Source organism: Protopterus annectens, chromosome 6.part0 (genome assembly GCF_019279795.1).
Source record: "Protopterus annectens isolate FY-2018-M chromosome 6.part0, PAN1.0, whole genome shotgun sequence".
NCBI lineage: Eukaryota > Metazoa > Chordata > Ceratodontiformes > Protopteridae > Protopterus > Protopterus annectens.
The window spans coordinates 1,374,532,066-1,374,555,712 of NC_056737.1; the positions used below are offsets into that span (position 1 = coordinate 1,374,532,066).

At 39.8% G+C, this 23,647-nt stretch overlaps 1 protein-coding gene across 1 annotated transcript in view; it reads left to right on the forward strand.

The window, feature by feature from the left end:
* The first annotated feature begins 8,867 nt into the window (after positions 1-8,867).
* The window catches only part of SLC35F5 (solute carrier family 35 member F5), a 1,937,586-nt gene continuing 1,922,806 nt past the window's right edge, over positions 8,868-23,647 (forward strand). Inside the window, exon 1 of the mRNA XM_044074930.1 lies at positions 8,868-9,065. The gene's annotated coding sequence lies outside the window, so the exon portion shown is untranslated. The remainder of the gene's footprint in view (positions 9,066-23,647) is intronic.

The following is a 23,647-nucleotide window of genomic DNA, read 5'->3' on the forward strand; positions in this document are numbered from 1 at the left end:
AGAAGGGAAACCGATATTACCATCTAATTTGTTTAGATATGCAGCTTTGTTGAGCCATGGGCAATGCCATGTCTCAACAGGGGGGATGGTACAGCTGGTGAACCGAGTGTTCACAACATATGGATTTACAAACTATTCTAAAAAATTTTGTTTGATGTGCCACATTTGTAACAAACATCATGCACAAGGGGCATTAAAGCCCAAGCAAGGGAGTTTCCCTACACCACCATATCCATTTCATACTATTTGTATGGATTTCATAGAATTGAACAAATGTGAAAATAAGAAGTATTGTCTTGTCATTGTAGATATGTTTTCCAGATGGGTGGAAGCCTTTCCGACCAAAAATCCAGACACAGCTACGGTAGCGAAAGTCCTTGTTAAAGAAATCATCCCTAGATTCAGCATTCCAGAGAGAATCTACAGTGACAACGGTACACACTTTGTAAACCAAACCATATAACAGTTAAGTAAGCATTTTGGCATTTCTTTAAAAAAATCATTGTGCATACCATCCGCAATCTGCAGGGCTAGTTGAGAGGCATAATGGAATTTTAAAGAATAAGTTAAGAACATTAATAGCAGAAACAGAAAAGAATTGGGTGTACTGTCTGCCCCTGGCACTGTCGAGCATGAGAACTGTTCTGACTGCAAAAGGATTGGCTCCTTTTGAAAAACTATTTGGAAGGGCTTTTTATATACCCCAGTGGAAACCTCTCATGCCCACAGACCAGGAAGCTGACTGTACACTAGCCGAATATATGAGAAATTTGTTGAATTCTAAACATCTGTTGCAGTCAAATTCTGTTTAAGATAAAGAACAAACCAAAATACCGGAAGTGGCAGTGATCCCAGGGAATTGGATCTGGGTAAAAACTGTTAAAAAGAAGAATTGGACGTCACCAAGGTGGGAAGGTCCATACCAGGTGCTTCTTTCAACACCCACTGCAGTCAAGATCACAGAGCGAGCCTCGTGGATCCACCTGACACACTGCAAACTAGTTAAGAACTTTGAACTGGACAAAAATCTTACCTCTCCATCGGGGACCTCAGCACAAAGTCTGGCTACAAAGGGGGGTCAGATCAATAGGACTGATCCGTCTCAACCCCAGTGAAGAAACCATCAGTGCTGAAGGTCCTATTAGGGCAGAGAGTAAGACCACATGTTAAAAGCAAAAATAATAGAAGCTAGAAAAATCCAAATAGAGCTACTCGAAACAGTTGGAGAAAATAGGAATGCAGAACAACCATTTCCTCAGAAGTATTGCATAATCATTTTGTTAACTGTACTAGTGACAATAATCTTTTTGTTGTGGCCATTCCCTTTCCCAGCCACACAAAGTGAACTGAATAAACGTGAAGAGTTGCACATAGACTAGCATCCAAACTTCAATACTTATCAGGCAATCAAATATGTGTATGCTGAGACTTTCAATGTTTCGAATTGCTGGATTTGCACAGCTTTGCCAACAGCATACGGGGGGGGGGGGTTATTGTTAACTTCAGTCCCCCTAGGGTTCAACGAGACCTGGGAAAACTTGGTTCATGATACATCAACTATTACAGCACAAGATAAAATAGCATTGCACTTGTCTATTCAACAAAAGGGAACTGTGTGTTTTTACAAAAATGATACAGTCCAGGGTGGCTGGAGCAATTGTAATGTGACTGTTCCATATAGATGCTATACTAAAGCTAATAACACAGGTTTTTATTGTAATACAAACTATGATTAATTTTTTAAATTGATGCACAAAACAATTGAAGAAGTAAAACATGATTTTGTTCTCTATAAACAACTGTCTATAATTGACAGAAAAATGTTTCATGCAGGACAAATGTATATTCATAGTAAAGTTACTACTAAAGTAGAAGATTGTTATTTTGTATGTGGTAGAAAAGCATATAAGTGGTTACCTGAGAATTGGTCCGGCAGTTGTTTTTTGGGCTACCTGGTTCCGGCCATACAATGCACAGCAGTTTTACCTCGAGGAAAAATTTGAAATGTTCGAGAAGCTGTCAAGAAGCCTGTCAATCCAGTAGGACAACTCAATGCACCCTGGAAAAATCATCATATTGTGGGTGATGGACTGACACACATGGACTTGAGTGATTCTGTTATATCGTGGGCAGGCATATTACCAGCATATGGAGCAGTGAAATCGATCTGGAAGCTGAGAAAACTGTCTAAACTTCTTGAAGTAATGAGCAATGCAACCTTTTCCGCTCTAGAATTAGTGACTGATGAACTGAATGCCATGAGAACTGTAGTGCTTCAAAACCGCATGGCTCTCGACTTCATCCTAGCGGTGAGAGGTGGTACTTGCGCTTTAATCCAGGAGGAGTGATGTTCATATATTCCTGACCATAAACGCGAGATAGACAATCACCTTGAGGTAATTCAGCAAGTGTCGGCCATGACCAAACCAGGACCAAACCCATTGATGGACTTTTTCCAGAAATTGTTTGGGGGGTGGGGCAGTATCCTAATGAACATTCTGATTGGCATCTGTGTAGGAATGATCCTACTGGGGGTATGTGTTTGTTGTTGCATTCCCTGCATGAAATGACTGATTAAAGACTTTATAGACATATCAGTTTCAGAAACCTTATATCAAGGTGCTGAATTTGAAGAACTGTTGAAAAATTGAAAATGCTTTCATAAGTTTAAACTGAATGACTCTCTTAACTTCAAATCCTGAGTAGGAAGAGGTTAGGGGAAGAAAAACTGTTTATGCTTATTTTTGAAAGTAGAATAAAGTATTAAAAGGGGGGAAATGTTAGAAAAATATGTATTAGTAATATGCTTAGTGTATTCGAGGTTTGAAAAGGGTTAACACGTTTATTCTATTTCACACTGCATAAATCTGTACGAACTGCAGAAGCATTCCAATCTTGTAATGTCATGAAATATGCGCAGTTACGATCTTTGCTTATGCTTTGGAAATTTACAGGGAAGCATACAATTTCTGCTAGTGTCAGGAAAATAATAAATAGATGTATCACTTCTAATGTCATGAGATTTAAACAAAGAGTTATTGATCTTCCGCTTATGCTATGAGAAAATACACAGCTGTAGTAGCTATTGATAATGAAGACAAAGGCTGCTTGAAAATATAAACTGCAATCAGCATTTACTTGTACCTAAGCTAGAAAAGTACCTTGAAATGTAACATATGTATTAGAACCGCACAATAGAAGCTTGTAGTGGGCTAAAGCCCCCAAGGTCAGGTTGTTTTTGTCAAATGTTTTTCATAAATCCAGTCATGTCAGCAGGAAATCCAAGTAACATTTTCTATGTAACACATAGTGAGCTTTGAATCTGAACATATCAGCAGAAAATCTGAGTAACATTTACGTAGAACAATACAGAAAGTTGTGTCTAACTACGTCAACCATAGAAAGTAACATTTTGTAGAACAGTATAAGACAAGCATACTTCCTGTTAGTAATTAGGCAAAATCCTGTATTTCCATGTTTTTGTCTCCTTGCTGCAAGTAATAAAAGGTGCCATACCTAAACCTTATGTGAATTGGTCTTTGAAGTTTTTTCCTTTGACAGTATGCATCATGGGTGCTGTGGAGACTGTGTTAGCTGTGGCAGGCTTATGTTTTGGAGGTCTCTGGTCGTTTGTTAAATTTTCGGAGAAACTCCGCATATGTGGATTTATGTGTTTGATGCATACTATGTGTTTGAGTAGTGGAATGTGTATGAGTAGTGGTACTATGTGAATATGTAGCAGTGGATGAGTTGACAACCTTTTCAGTGTTAATGTTTTGAGTGACAGGGAGCTTGGATTCTAGATTCTTGGTGTAAATACATCTCTCACACACTGCAGTAAATTGTTTTATTAGTAGAGGCTTTTCTGTGTACATGAGACAATTGCTACACTGCCTCAAGACACCCAAGTCAACAAGGTTGACAGGAGAAACAGGGGTAGTCCAACTGTCCATAATACTAGGCTGAAGATTGGTGTCACTAAGGGTGTCTTTTTCAGAAATGATTGCAGAGCAGCTCAGTGAATGGATATTTCTGCCTGGGTTTTAAGGGAAAATTTGTTGAATTTAACTGTCTGGGTTTAGTGCACAATTTGTGGTGATGTGTGACGCGCAAACAAGCAAAAAAACCTGCTCAGATGCAGGGATTAAATAACAGAAGCTAAATCTTGAAAAAAAAATTCTAACAAAATTTAAAAGGACCAATGAGGACGCTTATTCCAATCCCTAGACCAGCCTCCCTTTACTAGCCAGGTCCCTATCAACACAATTATCTCACAAAAGTGCAGTGCAATCCAAGATGGCCTGGAAAACGTGCTCAGAACAAACAAAAAACTATACAGAGTTCCAGAAGCAGCAGGCCTGGATCTGAACTATGCTACTGCTACTAGCTACCCTAGTTTCAGCGGGAAATGCTAGAGAATGTTTAACTCAGCAGAAAAATAGCAGTTAGACACAGAAAAAAAAGTTTAAAACAGCAGAAAATCAGTTAGGAGGCTCTAAAGAATGATTTAAACAGTTAACAGGTTAAGTACTGCTTGGTGGGAAAACCAGAGCAGGCAAAACAGCTTTAAAAAAGTGAAAAAAATACCAGTAAATACTTAAAACAGTGGAAACAACAAAAAAGCTTGCTAAACAGTGAAAACAGCAATAAAAATTTGATTTTAAAGGCACAGTACAGCAATAAAAAAGTGCAGTGACTAATATAAATAAGCAAAAAAAAAAAAAAAACAGCCAACTTGTGTTTTCTTGGAAGCTCAGAAGCCTCTAATCTTCTAGTATCTCAGCTCAGAGTTGTGTCTTGTAGCCCGCCTCAGGACAAACAAGCAGAAACCTGCTCAGATGCAGGACCTAAATACCAAAAGCTAAAACTGGAGAAAAACTCTTTTAACAGTGAGTTATATCCAATAGCTGTTAAGTACTCAAAGCTAAAAGAGAACTGGCAAACACTAAAAAAGAAGAGTAGCAACCTACGTAACTTGAGCTGAACATTAATCCACCAAAACTTGACCCTTGATTGTCATGGTGCTACCTCATACCTCTCAACTGTACAGGTTTTCACAGAATGTCCAGATTTTTGCCTCATATTTTTGGTGTGTTCCCCCTGAAATCTGTCCCATTCTGGCAAATAGCTGAGGATTAAAATCATTAAATAATGACAAACATTTGAGTTTAAGACTCCACATCCTTCAAAAAATTCATGCTAATGCAAAACCTATTATTCTATCAATGTTCTAAGTTTGTGAGGGCAATATTTAAAATCTTTCCCTATTTGTCCCCCTATAATTTTAGGCTTTATCCAGATTTTTGCTCTAAAAGGTTAGTAGGTATGTTCTACCTCTACAAGTGCTTTGGTTAGAACTGTATTTTTTTTTTACTTGATCAAATATGTTTTTATCACTTAAAACAGAGACAATCATACATTTACATGAATGAAAACAAACCATATTGACATATTTTCAGTTGGTAACATTATGCATCACATATAAACTTACATACAGTCATCCCCAATCAAACATTACATGGCTCATTCAATTCTTGCCTTCCCTTAAACCTCATTCCTCCTCCACAGCATTATTCTGCATGTAGTTTTCCCACAATTCCAACTTTTTTTATGTAATTTGCTCCTAACCTTTTCTAAGGATCCCACTTCCAATTTTTGATTTCATAGGTTCATACTAGGCTATCTGCCCTGGGGCATTTATAAGCCTAGCCCGATTGTGTTTGGCTTACGCCACCCCTTGATTTGAGTATACTGTGCCCTTTTTAAAGTTTAGTTTACTGTGCCTCTGTCTAATAGTGACACGGAAGTAATCCCCGGGACAAACCTACGATCCCCCATCCACTCATCAAGATTCTTCTTGAAAAGAGTCAGTGAGGTGCTCTGCCTAACATGAATTGGAATTCTATTCCAGAGCGAAGGGAGCCTCTGGGTTATGAATCTGTCCCTCCAGCATGTTCTATTTATTTCTGTGCTGAGGTTCAAGTCCCTCGGTAGCGTGGCTCTAAGGGATTTAGATTTACTGAGGTGGAGCATGTCCATTAATTCTGGGTTGGACATAGCTTTATATGTCAGGCATAGATCGCCTCGAAGTAGGCGGTATGCAACTGAGTAGAGCTGGAGTTTTTTTAACCGAGCAGCATATGGCATCTGTTTGAGTCCCTTGATCCTCCTGGTGAGGTACTTTTGGGGTCTTTCTAATTGCTGCAGGTGTCGGGTAAGGTACATCCCAAAGGGGCATTGTATTCTATGATGGGCCTGATGAGGGATGAATAAAGGGGCACGATTACCTCTCTTGAGCTAGATGTGAATCCTTTCATGATGAGGTGGGTTATGTAGAAGGTCTTTCTAACCACTTTGGCAATGTGGTTGTCAAAGGAGAGATTGCTATCAACTTGGGTCCCCAGATCCCTAATTACTTTCTCTGTACTTAATGGGTTACCACCTATGTGGTAATTTGTGGGCACATTGTTTTTGCCAAAGGGTATGACTATACACTTTTTGGCATTTAGCTTTAAACCATGGCTCTGGCACCAGTTATCCATCTCTGCGAGACCTTTTTGAAGGATGTTTGTGTCAGCTGGAGAGTCGATTATGGCGCCCAGTTTGCAGTCATCTGTGAACTTGGTAAGCCATAGTCCTCCCACGTTGGCCTGTACCTCAGAAAAGTAAATACCGAACAAGAGAGGTCCCAGGACAGAACCTTGTGGGACGCCACTTGTGACCGGTTTCGAGTCTGTCATGGCTCCAGCAACTCTGACTCTGTGGGTTCTGTCTTTGAGCCAGTTTGCAACCCATCTTGTGACATAGGGGTTTATATTTAGGCTGGATAGCTTATCTATGATGCCCGAGTGGGGTATTGTGTCAAATGCCTTTGCGAGGTCCAGATAGGCTGTGTGGACTACCTTCCCTTCATCTATGGCCTTGGTGACTGTTTTGAAGAAGTCGACCAGGTTCAAAAGGCAGGATCTGCCCTTGACGAAGCCAAATTGGGTAGGATCTAGTGTCTGTAGGTCCCCAATGTCTTTGTTTATGAGTTCCATGATGATCCTCTCCATAGCTTTGCAGACTAGGCTAGTCAGGCTTATGGGGCAATAGTTTCCAGGGTCCACAGAGGCGCCACCTTTGTGGAGTGGGACCACTGTTGCTGTACGCCATTCTTTGGGCACATATCCTGTAGTGAGGCTGAGATTGTACAGCAGTTTTACTTGAGGGATTAGTTCTTCTTGGAGTTCATGTAGGACGCAACCCGGGACGCCATCTGATCCCATGGAAGCAGTGTCTTTTGCTTTGGAGAGGGCGGCCTTCACCTGAGCATCAGAAATGTTTGGGAGGCTGCACTCTGCCGGGATAGATACTTGCTCTTTTGGGGGGAGGGGGTGGAGAAGTTTGCACTGAACCTGTCTGCCAGGATATTGGCGATGTCTGTGGGTTCAGTGTATTTTTTGTCGCTTAGAATCAACTCAGAACAAGTCTGGGAGTTGCATCCCAGGTTCCTAACATAACTGAAAAAAGCCTTATGATTGTCTTTAGTGTCCTGTGCAATTTTTCTCTCGAAGCTGGCCTTGATGGATTTTATGAGGGATCGTAATTTTTTTGCTAGTACTGATCAGAAATGCCCTCCCTTTTAGGGATTTTGCTCTATCATGTAGTAGCTTCCCCCTTCTGTTGTACAGTTTATTTATGGCTGGGGTCCACCAGACTGGACGCCTGCCTTTGGATGATTGGGTCTTGATTTTGTTTGGGATAGCATGATCCATGCATTCCTGGAGATGTCCGTAGAATGCGTTTATATAGGATTTATGTTTAATACTCTAGTACTGCAATTGCTTTTTTTAGAAGCCACCAGAATTAAACTCAGCAAGCCCTTACTATATCTATGCAATTCAGAGCCTGTATCACAGCTCACAAAATGGAACCCGAGAGAACTTTATTAAAATTTGGAGTAGTATTGATTCTCGTTTACAGGGAGAAAATCCTGCCACTTCTCACCCTTATAATTCCAGTCAAGATTGTGGCTTAATGGCTAAGATGTTTGCCTTACAAAACACAAGGTGCAGGGTTTAAGTCTCACAAGGGATAATTGGTTAGGCTTAAAATGGCTCGCAAGGGCAGTTATCTTAGTACTAAACTTGTTGTTGTGTGTTTCGGCTTTTCCTGGTTGGGGTCGCCACAGCGGAACTCCAGTCCCCTAATGATTGGCAGTATATTTTACGTGCCGAGTTGCCGGCCCTGACGCACACCCTCAACGAAGAAGGTACGCCGATTCACGCATGTCTCCACACAGAAGACGCTCTAGCTGAATAAGAATCGAACAGGACAACGTCTTACTGTAAAGCGACAACGCTACCGCGGCACCACCACCGCAGTTATCTTAGTACTAAACGATTAACCTAAAAGTGGGCTATGCCGCCCGCGGGGCAAATGGCTCATATGGGGAGTCACTGGGTTTTTATTTAAGAGGCTTCTAATCTGCCGTGTTCTCATTCCGAGCACAACTATTTAGGATATATAATACATCCGGACATTAGGTTATTCCTGAAGTTTGCTTGCATGCATCATAAAATCGCCCTTGGGTGAATAGATTAAACCAAACTAAGGGCCTACTGGTTTGACGACACACCCCTTTCGACAGAAGCTAAGGCAAACCAGAATAAGATGCATCAGAAAATATAATACGGGACAGTATTTAGTATTCACCAATGCTGCGAATTTCACACAGTCTACGTGACTGCAATACCAATAAAAATAATCTTTAATTAACATACACAATTTCGAGAAAAAGATAGCTTAATTGCGATACGCATATATAAACTACACCACCACCATTTGTTTAAATTATTTACGTCAAACAAGCTGCGACTGTCACGAATACGATGCGACAATATCACTGCTCTGTTACTACGACACTATTGTCAGCCAATCTAATTCTGAAGTGTTTATAATAGCGGCGCAGGCGCTTTGAAAAAGTTGAGGCTAGCTGTATGTCTTAAGCTGGTCAGTAGGGATTATGCCAAGGGAAAACGTCAGCTGAATTGGAGTTTGCCTTGTTAGGGTACTTAGCAGTTGTAAGTTGTAGTTATGATACTGTTGTAACTGTTTAAGAATTAAAGTAGAAATGAGTAGACACTTCATTTTTGTAGTTTATATCCTGTTTTGTGAGGGCCAAGGCGGTTGCATAATGTAGTAGAATTGACATATTCTTAATTTGAAGAGTGTTGTGTTTAAAACTGTACATGTAGTTCACGTAGCTCCACGTCATTCACGTATTGACATTTTTGTAAGACTGGGTGCATGCTTATTACTTTGAAAGCATTTTTACTCTGTAGGCTTTTTAGAAGTTGAAGCATTTTAAGTGTTTTTATTTATTACTGCTTTTGTTGTCTGTGTCAGCATGGCTAATTTATTATAGTGCAAAGTGTTGATTCAGAAGTGTACTTGTGTAGATTGGTCTGCCTTCAAAGTGTACATTGTTTTGTAACTTTATGTACCCTTTCACGAGGAGTTGTCAGCTTTGTTGCAAGAATAACCGCAGTGTTGCAGCCACAATTAAAAAGCATAACCTGCTAGATATCAATTGTGACTATTCAATGGGTTAATTTTGTGTAGGTGACATAATTGTAGACGGAAGTTCAGAAACAATGACTCGTGACATTATCCATAGATGTATTTAAGACCATGTGGTAATGGTGACGGTGTTTTTAAGTTTTGTAGATATTCCCAAGCTGTTCGTTACTCCCCAATTTTATTGATTTATCTAGATTTACTGACTGGTTACGTGGGATCGTTATATCTAGGTTGCCCTTGTTGTTTGACTTCAGATTTTCTTCTTTCCTTTTTTTTTTTTTTGAATAAGTGATCGCCATGGATAAATATTAACTGCAGTGCATTTATGTAAGAATATTTATTAAGTTCTGTTATGTTTTAAAATGTAGAGCATGTTTTGAAGAAATGGGCTTGATTTGCAGCCTCAAAAGAATGGGAACTGTAGATGGATTGGTTAAAAGACATTATTCAGCCATGGTTCAGAAGTAGTTCAATAAACAAAATGCATTTACCAACAAATTGTTTCACAAAGATGATACCAAGTTAACTTAAGATAATTCACTTTGAGAGTAGTAAGAACAGAATTAGTAAAAGCCGGGGCAGTAAAGGAGTTGTATTGCGCAAAACAGTATATAGCACTCTTCCAGGAATTGATATCGGTGTATAAGTAAAGGGATGTTAAGTGAAAGACATGTATAAAATATTGTATGATAACTATAAGAAGCAGTCATAGGAGGTTAGAAAAGATTGGGAATAGAGTTTGAAAATAAATTTACAAGTGAACAATGGGAGGACATATGTCTCCCAAGTTTGCAACACTGTCCAGAAGGTTTAGGATCTTTGTTTGGAAGTGTTTGTTTGCACAGGTGTTTATATACCCCAAGCAGACTTCAAATATTTTTTTCTCTGGTAGACAGCAAATGTTGGTTGTGTGATGAGGAAGAAGGAAGCAACTGGGAACATATATTTTGGGAGTGTGATGAGTTGGCAAAATTCCTTACAGAATACTCTATCATAAATATAAAGTGAGCAAATGACTGTTAACCAAGGACATCATTATTTTTTGAGCTGAAACACAGGGTCTGAATTGTCTAGACATTGTAAGGCCTTCTTAAATTGAATTATGTTTGCTGCCAAAACAATTTACTAGGAAGTGGAAGTCAAAGTCTAAACCAACTGTATTAGCAATATTGAGTATTATAAAATAACTGGAAGGGGGATTCTTTAGTAAAAGGAGGGAACACTTACACAGAAATAGAAATTGTGGGAAAAATACATGATATTCAGGAGGAGAAAGAGTAAGGTTTAAGGGAAGAAGGGAATACAGCAATTTATGTAATACTGGACTGAAGATATTTACAAAGGGGAAAAAAAAAGACCTGATTTATTTAAAATGGGGAAAATGTTAATATGGTTTGTTTTCTGTTAGTGCATGTTTGTCAGTGTCTTAAGGGATAATTTAATAAAGGGTTTAAACAATCAATTTGTTTGTTCTTTTTCATACAGTATAAAGAAAACTATTCATTTTTGTTGTATAGCCTGTTTTTTTTTTTTTTTGTATAAACAATACATAGATATTCCTAGGGTACATAATGTGTTTTTTTTTTTTTATTTAATGTATTATAACTTTTAGAAAACCTAAAGGGCAAATAAGAATAGCTGTTTCTTCGGATATATATTCTTTGTACATGGTTTATGTACAGTCACTATGACTTCAATCTTTTGATTTTGATTTTTTTTTTTTTTTACTGGTTGTCTTCATAGTGTGTATATATACTATCTTTTCCGTTTGGCTTGTATAATGGTTGAAAAAGGTTCATGAACCAGTCCACTTTTATGTGTTAATTTGCTATCCTTGTGTTATGCAAACTGCGAGTAAGTATATTTATTCTCATAGGCTGTGCTGGTAGAACAGCAGCATGTGTTGCACATTTCTATATTAGTAACAGTATTGAGATGCATATTTTTTCTGTTTATGTAGTCGCATCTGAAGGCATCGCCTCTTGTTAAATTGCCATCATAGATGCCTGCTGGTATCTGTTAGAAAACATTCCTCTCTTGAAGCTGTATGGCTGTCTGACTTCTAAGGAAAAGCACATTGTAAATGGTCATAAAATGTTTTACATTCAATATTGTATGGTTGATTTACTTGTAATAGAGGAATGTTTTGCCAGATATTAACAAATTGCTTATATTTTGGGACTGTATGATTTATCTCTGGCAAGGTATTTTATTTTGCAGGTCAGATAAAGGTTTATTTTGGAGAGTAGTGAGGAATGCAGACAGTGCTACCTTAAGAAGTGACATGGCTTGCAACACTGTTCTTTGAAACCTTACTCAGAAAATATATTTGCAGGCAGTATTATCTAATGCTTGCATTTGCTAGTAGATTTTTGTGAAGTTTTGTGTTATGATGCATCTTGTTAGTGGATTTGTTATTAAATGTTATATAGCTTTTATTTATTTTTTAAAGACATCATGCTCAATAAATACTTTTTTCTGTAATAAGTATTATGTGAGCTGTGTTTATTAAGAAGCCATATTAAAAAGGGGGATTTGTCATGTATGTTTTATATGGTAGTCTAGATGTCAATCTTCTAGCACTATAAGGGACACTTTTCTTAGATAAAAAAAAAAGTATCAGTAAATTCTTTAAGGATAATGATTAGGGTCACCCATCTGACTAACGATGCTCCACTTACAAATTAACAAATGTATTTACATTGAGGACTTTCCATTTGAATGCCGTACATAAATTCCATGTATGTGTGTAGCTAATAGTTGGTCTTTACCTCACAGTTGTAAGATACAAGGTCTGAGTCTGACGTATTTGTAAGTTTTATAATAGTCTGCTGAGTGAGATCATAGTGTTACCTGTGAACTGTATAGTATTACTTAGAGTGGATAAACAAAGTGTACACACCCCTGTTTAAATGCCAGGTTTTTGTGGTATACAAAAATGAGACCACAGTAAATCATTTCAAAACTTTTCCCACCTTTTAATGTGACCTATGACATGTACAATTCAATTCAAAAACCTGTTTGGGGGGGGGGGGATATAAAAAATAATTATTTATAACCTGTACAATTCAATTGAAAAACCTATTGGGGAGAAAACATAAAAAAAATAAATGTACAGTACGCTAGTTGCAAAGTGTGCACACCCTTAAACTAATACTTTGTTGAAGCACGTTTTGATTTAATTACAGCAGTCAGTCTTCTTAGGTAGGAGTCTGTCGGCATGGGACATCTTGACACGGCAATATTTGTCCACTCTTCCTTGCAAAAGCACTCCAAATCTGTCAGATTGCGAGAGCATCTCTTGTGCTCAGCCCACTTCAGGGCACCCCACAGATATCTATTGGATTTAGGTCTGGGCTCTGGCTGGGCTATTCCAGAACTTTAATTTTCTTCTAGTGAATCCATTCTTTTGTTGATTTGGATGTATGCTTGGTGTCATTGTCGTGGTGAAAGGTGAAATTCATCTTCGGCTTTCCAGCAGAAGACTGAAGGGTTTGGGCCACAGGTGAGTTATTTTCATAATTCCCTCCACCTTGACTAAAGCCCCAGTTCCAGCTGATGAAAAGCAACCCCAAAGCGTGATACTGCCACCGCCGTGCTTTGCATCACCAAAAGAACACCATCCCCATGGTGAAGTGTTGCGCCAAATATACCTTTTGGAATTGTGGCCAGGAAGTTTAACCTTGGTCTCATCAGACTAGAACACATTTTCCTTCATGCTTTTGGGAGACGTGATGTATTGTTTCGCAAATTTTAGCCAGGCTTGGATGTTTTCCTGTGTACGAAAATACTTCCTTCTTGTAACCGTACCCCATATTCCAGACATATGGAGAATACGGGAGATTGTTGTCGCATGTATTACACAACCAATACTTGTCAGAAATTCCTGTAGCTCATTCAGAGTTGCTGTAGGTCTCTTGGCAGCCTTTCTGACCAGTTTTCATCTTGTCTTTCCATCAGTTTTGGAGGGATGTCCAGTTCTTTGCAATGTCACTGTTGTCCCATGTTTTCTCCACTTTTGATGACAGTTTTCACTGTGTTCTATGGTGTATCCAGTGCTGTGGATAGTTTGTTTTTTTTTTTTTTTTGTTTTTTTGTACCCTTCTCCTGACTGATACCTTTCAACAATGAGATCCCTTTTGATGCTTTGTAAGCTCTCTGTGAACCACGGTTTTTGCTGTAGCAGGCAACTGAGTAAATGTTAGGAAAATCCTACTAGGACAGATGAACTTTTATTTGGGGTTAATCAGAGTCTCTTTATTTTGACAGGTGTGTACACAAGAAGACTAAATGCTGTAATTTAAATCAAAAGGTGCTTCAAAGTATTAGTTTAAGGGTGTGCACACTTATGCAATGAGCGTAATGTACGTTTTTTTTTTTTTTTTTTCCCCTAACAGATTTGTTTTTTTATTTATTTATTTTTTTCCAATTGAATTGTACAGGTTATAGGTCTAATTAAAGGTGGGAAAAGTTTTGAAATTATTTATTGTTGTCTCATTTTTTTATATCTTAAACCTGGCATTTTAACAGGGGTGTGTAAACGTTTTATATCCACTGTAGGTTCTTTAATTGGATGCTGCCACTTTATGCTGAAACTGGATGCTTTCTATTTAACCAGATATATAATGCTGCACTGTTAATTCAAGACCAATACAAGTAGCAGGTATTTATACTAATGCTTAACATTCTTGATTTAATTTATTTCATATGCATACTTGCTAGTGTGTTTTTTTTTTTTTTTTTTAACATTTTATTGTCCAGGGTGGCCACGGTGGTGCAGTGGTTAGCATTGCCGCCTCACAGCAAGAGGTTCTCCGGTTCCATCCTCGGCTGGGGTACCTTCTGTGTGGGGTCTGCATGTCCTCCCTGTGGTCGTGTGGGTTTCCTCCGGGTGCTTCGGTTTCCTCCCACATCCCAAAGACATGCTATAGGTGGATTGAACACTCTAAATTGGCCCTAGGTGTGAGTGCGTGCATGTGTGTGCCTTCTGTTGAAGGTTGGGCGCCGGGCTGGCAACTCGACACTGTAAAACTCCACTGCCAATCATGAGCGGACAGGTGATCCGCTGTGGTGACCCCTAACCAGGAAAAGCCGAAAGAAGAAGAATATTTTATTGTCCAAGTTATTCCCAGTAAGCCAATGACCTCTCTTCAGGGGAGACCCAAGGCGGTATTCATACTGACTAGGAGAAATGTGGCCAGTTCACTGTGGGGCCTCTTGCTATATTTTCAGTAATTGCCATAGGATCTTTTACATTCACCTGAGCTACCACTAACTTGGGCAGATGGGGCCTCAGTTTTATGTATCATCTGAAAGAGGAGTTGTACAGTTTTGTAGCGTATTCATTGTCAAACATGCTGATTCAGAATCACTCAATATTGTGCATGCTCAACATCTGAAGCCAGTTCATGCTCTAAAAAAGTCTTTGAACCAGCCCACCTCTAGTTAACAAATAAATGGTCCATATACAGCAAAAAATAAAGTTCTGGGACTTTTAATATGCAGTTTGTGGTTGACGGCTAATAAAATGTACTTTATAACCACTCAGACAATTGAGTCAGTGACCTGGTTTTTTCATCTGGAATCATGGGAGTAAATCACAAATAAGTAGAAGTGAAAGTCAACACAAATTGTTTTCAAAATGTGTACTCTGTTATGTTGACATTGTTTTTTAAGAGTTTGACATTCCCAGACTTTAACCCTTTGTAGGATCATTTAGTTTGGAAATTTTACACCGGATTAATGGGTAGATGTTTTCTGACTTTGGGTATACTGTTGGTTGTAATACAGCATAAACTGGAAACTTCATGCTTGCAATCGGGTACTTTAATATGCAAAATCTTGTTTTATTGTCATGAAATTATCAGAATGCACATCTTTTGTACTTCTCCCACCTGTTTTCCATGGTACTGAGCGTCCACCAGCAAACCAGTATTGCTCTTGAGTAAGCATTCTTTACTACATATTTTCTCCTCCTCATTTTCCCAGAGCTCTGATCTGCTTGACATCATCAACACACAGTCTGTGAGGGTACTGAATTGATCCTGCTGAAATAAATCTCTTAACTGTTCTACAGTGCTACTGCTTTATTTGTTGATTTTTGCACTTTTACATTTAAAACTGTGAAAGGGGAGCTAGCTTAGGTGGTAGAGCACCTGCTTTGCATGCAAGAGGTAGAGGAATCATCTCCGCATTCCTGGAGAGGCAGGTATGTATCCCAGAGACTACATCTTCTCTGGAATAGGCTGCCCATCCATGTGAAACAGAGTTCTCCTTAACCAATGCAAGTACAACTTGGGCAATTAAAGGGGGGCAGGAAATGTCATCTCTGGTTTGGCATTTGTCTCAATTTGTTCATCTCCTATACACCTGGTTGTATATGTTTCAACTCCTAAGATGCAAAACTTGTTAGAGATTTATTTCTAGACTTAAAAATCAACAGTCACTGTGAAACGTGTAAGAAAGCTTTGTGTAATTATTCTGTTGGTCATGGACTTGGAAGCCAGTTTCCTGTGAAGTGCCTGTGTAAATTTGGAGTGTTTGTGTGACAGTGGCCATTTTGCAATAGTGGCTAGTAGTGTCCTATATAGGGCACAGTCGCCTAGAAACCAAAATGTGCTAATAAAACCACCTCTGAAACCATACCACCAACGTGATGATTGTAGAGTGACTACTTTGTGCATTGAGTAGCACAGAGCCGGTAGTTTGCATGTTGAATGGCATACAACAGATAGGTTGCTTATTGAGTACCACTGCCCCTTGAATTAAGTATTCTATTGCCTAGTCTAATTTTTAGCACCCATAAGCAGCCCATTAATAACACCTTGTGCACCACACCTTTGTAGCTCACCCAGTAAAGGACCTAACCTTGTGAATGTGCGCACTCCCAATTTCTCTGCAGCCAGTTTTTGATATGAATATAATGCAGCAATGTAACAGTTGTGTAATGCTCACTGACTACCATTTAATCCTCAAAGAAATGTGCTGTATGCAAGAGATATGTATATACACAATGTCTCTGGACACAAGACTCTTGTGTACAAACACTTTAACAATCTTGTTAGAAACACACACTCTACACCCACCACACATAGACCTATGTATATTGGGGCACTTAAATGCAACCTTCCTAAACCTCAAAGACCTCCCTTACATTCCACCTGCAAAAATTGTCCTCCATAAACCTAACAGCACTCAACAGAATCAAGATACAAGTTTGCACATACAGCCACACCCAGTGGAGGTTCAAATGTCAAACCCGTAAGGCAAGCCAGTACACGGTCCAGGTGGAGGTTCAAATGTCAAACCCGTAAGGCAAGCCAGTACACGGTCCAGGACTCCTACAGTGGAGTCCCCTGTGAACAGACATACCGATACCCCACTCTCTAGGCTGAGTAAGGAAAAAACAATGGTCGTTTGCTTATCGGATCTGCCAAGTTACTCATGCACTCAGTCATTGCACCACAGGTACCGTTATGATTCACTCATAATCCCAGTAGGTGTGAATGACTTGAGATGTACCTCCCTAGACTGTATGTAGCTATTGTGGAGCTTGTGAACTAGGTGTCGCAGGCTGGTATGTGCCTAGCATTGAGCAACATTCTTCTTTACTTTAGCCAAGGATGATGCCACAGTGCAAACAGAGTATGTTTAATAGGTCTCATTTTTGTGTCATTGTAGAAGAATACAATATTTTGTTAACATGGGAGGACATTGTTAATAAACCATGTTTTTTTGCCAAGGATGGTCTTTTATTTGTCTCCTCTAAGCTTTAAAATATTGGTTAAAACATTGTCCTTTCCCATATTGCCCTTTTTAAGGCAATATGAAACTGACAAACCTTCCAACATAGCAAAATCTACTAGAGGAAATCCTAAAGGTGTTTTAGCTCAATGCCAGGAGTCTAAAACAAGAAGCTCTACTCGCTCTCTGTCCAAGCTCTCCTCAAATTGGCGAATGCAAATGTCTGTGGAGTTACCAGGACATCATTTAAAGCTGCAAGAGAGTACCTCTGCAGTGCAAGGCTTCTTTGCCTTCCATGCATGTAGACTAGCAACCACAGATGGTGCTAAATGTGGAGGTGTCTGAATCTACAAGCATATTTCTAGGTTAGTTAAACAGGATGACACACTGGAGTTCCTCCATGTTCAGATTACCTTAGCTTTCCAAGATGCTGTTTGGGACTTTGTCTATGTTTCATGAATCCCATAGCTCATACTTAAATATACTGGAGGCACTCGTCATTCAACCAGATACCATACTCATGGGGGAACTTTAATTCTCCTTTTATAAATTAGGAGTCCTGCACTACCTCAAATTTTCAGTTGCCAAGATTCCTAGACTTTGTGTATATCCTGGACCAGTTAGTGCATATGGCTTCTAGGGATACAAATGTATTGGACCTGGTACACACAAATGTGGGAGACCCCCCCCCCCCCCGTGTTGTCCTCTCTGGGAAGTTCAGATTGGAAAGCAGTCTCCTTCAAAATAATCAATTCTGTAACTGCAACAAACCTTATAATAGCTAGAAACTACTCCCAAAGTAAACTATCTTTTATTAAGTGATAATCTGTCACAATTTCCAGCACTTCCATACCTTGATAACACAGCACCCAGTGTGGAATTATTCACACAAGCTCTGTACAACCATGTCAGTGATTGCATAGAGGCTACTATCCCTACAAGAAGTAATCCCAAAACTAACTCGAAACAAACCCCTCTGGTGGAATTCAAAATTAAACAGGTTGTACAACAAAAGAAGAAATAGATAAAATTGGCACATGTAATACCAAAAAGATAAAAACTCTCATTCAACCCAATAGAGAACTGAGAGGACTAAATCAGTCCAGCGAAGCAAATTTTGAGATAAAGGTAGGATCGTAGGCCAAGGACAACATGAGGCTTTTTTTAGCTATGTCTGAAACCTCAAAGGCAGCACACAACAGTGTACTGATATGTTGGTAAATGGAGCCGCATTCATGGAACTGGGAGATATAGCAAATCTTATGGCTGACAGATATAGCTCCCAACTTTACCCTCCCCCAGACAATATCATGTAACATAATCCCTCCAACTTTTAGTCTGGAACAGGTCTTGGATGTACTCTCTAAGACCAAGAATACAGCTTTGATGTGCCCCAGTAATATCCCAGAATGCCTCCTAAATAACCGGAAACACAACCTGTCAGGGCCACTGGTGTCCCTGTTCAACAGTAGCCTCCTCACAGGCTTCATGCTATGCGAGTGTAAAATTGCAGCAGTCATTCCTGTGCATAACATCGGACCATCAGTGGATCCTGGGAATTAGACCAGTTAGTGTGACTAGTCTTGCGTGCAAAGCCATGGAAACTATTGTCAGTGACGCAGGAAACCTTCAGACACTGGACCCAACCCAGTTTGGTTTCATCAAAGACTGGTCGTGCCTGTTGAACCCAGTGGACTTCCTTGAGAAGGTCACGAAGGCAAATGTATGAGGGCACAAGGATGCATACTGTGTTCTTTAACCTAGCTAAGGCATTTGATAGAAAACACTCCTGAGCACTGTTAAACTCATGAATTGGGTGTTAACCTCTCTAGAACTTGCTGGATAACCATCTGGCTCACAGACAGGATCTAGGAAGTTTGGATTGGAGGGCCATCTCCACAAAGAGGCCGGTTGCCAGTACATTCCCCCAGGGTTCTGTGCTGGGTCCACTCCCACTTTTTGACATCCATTTTTCAGAAGTTAAGGCCAATGTCATGGGCCTCTGGCTAACCGTGATTGCAAGCAAGAAGCAATCACAGACCCCCCCCCCCCACCTCCCAAGATGCTAATATGTTGCAAGACAGTCTAACATACATTAGTGATTGGTGTCAAAGCCACAGCTTAACACTCAATCCCAAAACATGTATGATACCTTTTAGGCATGTTGGCCACCCAGTTGAACTACCTCATTGATAAAACACTCCTAAAAGTAGATGGCATAGTTGAGGATTTGGGGACTCGTGTAGATGGCATACTGGCTTTCATACGCCTTTCAATCAACGTGTCTGTTTTTATAAGAAAATTATTCAATGTCTGTCACTTGTCTTGTGAGGGCGTCTAGGTTCAGGGAAGTTATCATGGTGCTGAACTTGGCTGTCATCCGACCCATCATTTAGTATAATGCCACCTTCTGTAGGTACCTAACAAGGCACATGCTATAACTGGAATGTTCACAGAGGTTCCTCACAAAAAGAATACAGGTTGTAAACACATGTTCTGTGTGGATTGCATATCTCTGCACTCTGTTTCCTACTAACTGCTGAGAGGTGATTTATGCCTGACATATGAGGCATCATTGGATCCTGCTGTTATCGACCTTTTTTGCATGTCTGCAAAGCGAACACCAGGATTACTAGTTCTAAGGATTTAAACGTTGCTTGTGACTTAAATAGGACATGTTGGAGGGCTGGGTATATATCCCAGAGAATACTCCTTCTCTGGAATAGGCTTCCCATTCATGTGAAGCAGGGCTGTACCCTAACCCTGTTGAAGTGCAACCTGGGCCAGTGGATTAGAAGTCGTAAATTCATCCCTGGTCTGATACCTACGTCTCTGATGTGCAGACACAGATGTTTAAATTAAGCCCTAATGAGCATGTACCCCTTAAAATAACCTCTTGGGTATAGTAACTAATGGGGTACATTGGGTTGCATGGCTAGGCTTCTAAAGGCTCCAATGGTTATTAGCTTAGTGCACACCTATGATTCTATATCTGTAAGTAAATATGCATAGGTGGCAAGACTACATGTATCTATACAAAACTCTGTATCAGTTTTACGTGTATAAAACATTTTAGTTTATTAAACAATTTTATCCATGGTAAAGATTTGAAAAGGAGGAGACGTCATACTAGGATAACAAATTTTTCACTGGCAAATGTTTAATTACTGCACTGGTTTTAAGATGCAAAAGAAAAAAGTAATAATTTTAGTGAGGAATATGGCTCTGATAAAGTTCTTTGCAGTAGTAAGAATTGCCACCATTGGAAGTAAGAGCTGTTAATTCACCCAAGCACCCTTATAACCAGTGCATAAAATGGAGCTTTGTTAATAAGAGAGTTCCATGTATATGTCTTAAAATTTCTATTTTGGAGGGATGTAGCCTAAATGAGAACTGCTTACATATTGAAGGTAGTGTTTTTAATTTCTTCCTTGGATCCATTATTCTTGTGTGCAGGGTTTGAATGTGGCCATGTTTGCATTCTGGTTTCAGGAAATGGTAGTTCCTAAAGAAGCATGTTTAAATCTGTCAGAGTGCAGGTTCACCAGACTATTTATTTAAAACTGTATACAGGCTAAAGGTAAGTACCAATTTAATAAAGTACATAATTAGTAGGGATCCAAGAGGCTCCATTTTTCATGTATAATGTTGAGAACTTGGAAGTGACTTTTGGTTTAATTTCTCCATGTGTAGGTTTCTAATTCTATGATGGGAATGAATCTTATTCCTAAGTCGGGGTATGATTTTAAAGTTCATGGTTGTTATTGTTTCAGTCTTTGACTTCCATCAGACTTGTTCCATGTTTAAGTTAGAGCTGTTGTAATCAAGCCTAGGTCTACAGAATGTTATAAATTGTTCATGCTCGTTATCGTGATTACATGAGCGTCTTGCCAGATAAATACTGAGAGTTTCATTTGTAATGCCCTTTAAGGATTTTATGAACTGAGAGAATGCAGCTAAATAGTGACTAGAAGTAATTCTTTCATCTATGCATACTGAGTAGATAAAGTAGAATGGTCTTGAAGTGCAGTTCACGTTATTCAAAGTTTAGAAAATTTCACTTTTATTAATACATTGATTCAGCCTTGTCCCAAAATATGAATTTGCATAAAAACATAAGTTTTATAATTTTACTGTTATGCAGATTTTTTTTTAAAGGATTACCTGGGGTTCAGAAACATATCCTCTGTAATGGAGATGAGCTTCCTGCGAATCCGTTAACAAAATGAAAACTCGCAGCTTAAAATGCAACTAATTACTGATCCCAGAGTAGGACCTGTTTTGAGGGAGGAAAAGTCACAGTAGCAGCTATTGAACAAGCACAGTTGTCAAACGTAGAGCTCCTCTCCTGCACATGCACTAAAAGCAAGAAGGTGAGGAAAGTACCATGAGACGTTAAGGGCCACTATGCAGTTTAAATCTATTTTTGACCAGAATAAAAGAGTGCAGATGGTGGTATGGACAGTAGGAAAAAGGGAGCAGTAAGCAGAGGGGAAGCACACAAGGGAATTGGGTAAGGAAAGAATATGATTGGGTGGGGTGGGGAATTGGGTAAGGAAAGAATATGATTGGGTGGGGTATGAAGGGTAACTCTTCCCCCCCCCTCCCCAGAGGAAAAGGAGGGATGTAAGGGAAGTTAAAGCTATGGTAAGAAGTTGGGGGTAGATGGCAGGGGCAAATACACAAATGTAGCAGAGACTAGAGGGGAGGTGCTGTCATACTGAGGTAGTGAGGAGGGCTGTGGATTTAGCGACCATCAGCCAAACAAATGAAGGACACTGGGTGGCTTGGACAACAAATGGGGGATGGCTTGGACACAGAAGGGAGGGATACACTGTGATGGGGTATAGGGTGGATGTGTTCTCTTATTTCATCATGCCCATGTCCTCTCCATAAGGTCATGTAGCACTTTGTCACCCTCTCCACTAGGTCCGGACAGTGATGTTTTTAGGAAGGAAACATCTCTTCCAACAACAAGAAGAGTCTTTCCAGGTGGCTGATGCTGGCACTTGTCTGCCAGTCCATTAGCTCCTCCACTGTGTGCCAGGTCACTATGGGCTATGTATTGCATGCCCATTAGTAGAACTACTGTTGAACAACTGAGCTCGGAGATTATGAAGCGCCATCTGAAACTGGGGAGGATGGTAAATCACTCTCACTCTCCATGTTCAGCTACTGGGAAAGTGGCCCCAGTTGGTTCAAGGGCATATTCTGGAGCTGGCTGGGCCACTGGGGATGGTGGCACCTGTTCTTGACGCTGGCAGTGTCATAGTAGCTGCAGAAATAAAATATTTAGGGGAAGGGGGAAGGAGAAGTTTGTTTTGATTCGGTAGTTGGTAAATATAATTACTGAGCTGTCCTTCAGATATTTTGCTACTCCAATGTTACCTAAAGGTTGCAATGTCCTATCCAAGAAGATGCTCTTAGTAAAATATCATCAGAGTGCAATACATCTACCGCCTAGTACTTGTAGGTGTATTATCAGTACACTGCCTTACAGAGTGCCGGAACATCATTCTGTCAGTATGACTACTGCCTTTTCATTCCTCTGGCATACCACTGAAATGGGTGCACACCGTCTACCTGGCTGATGAACCAGGGTCCCAAAACGGTGTCAATACCAAGACTTGCAGATATATCTGCAGCATTCCCATTGTACTGTTTCAGGTATGCAGATAGCTTTCTCAGAACTAACGCAGTTAAAAAAAAATTCTCAAGCAAGAAAATTTCAATGAAGAAAGTGAAGGACGTGTGCTGCCCTGCACTTAGGCATGCTGTCCTCCTGTAGAGTAGGACAGTATTCTCCTGAATAGCAGGAGAGTATTCTCCTGAATAGCTGCCTGAGCTGTGAAGAGCAAGGATTCATATACATGCTGCCAGTGTATTAAGCAGCTAACAAAGCATTTTTAAAAACTGCAGTATCCTATTTAAAATGTATCTAGGGTGTCCTTACATTTCCTTTTTCTTCCTATTGGTGCAGAAGGTCAAGGTTGGGTCTGCACTCGCTCACCAGAGTGAGGTGTGTTAGTGGCATCACTGACAGCACCCCAAGACTATGCTAGGCATCAACCTTTTATACTGGCAACCCTCAAAGAAGCCTTCAAACAGGTGCTGGAGGTGGTCTCTGTGCAAGTAAGTAATGTTGGCCTCTGTGGTGCAGCAAGGAATCAATGTGTCAGAAAGGGTGCCATTGGAAGCCATTCCAGATAAAAATTGCTAGTATCTCATGGTCACACCCATTTTCTTTTTTGGCAGTTGCCAAAAAACATGGGGCATGTCAGTAAATTAACCACTGGGGGTATGAAACATTGCCAGTATAAATAGTTTCAGGTTGGCATAA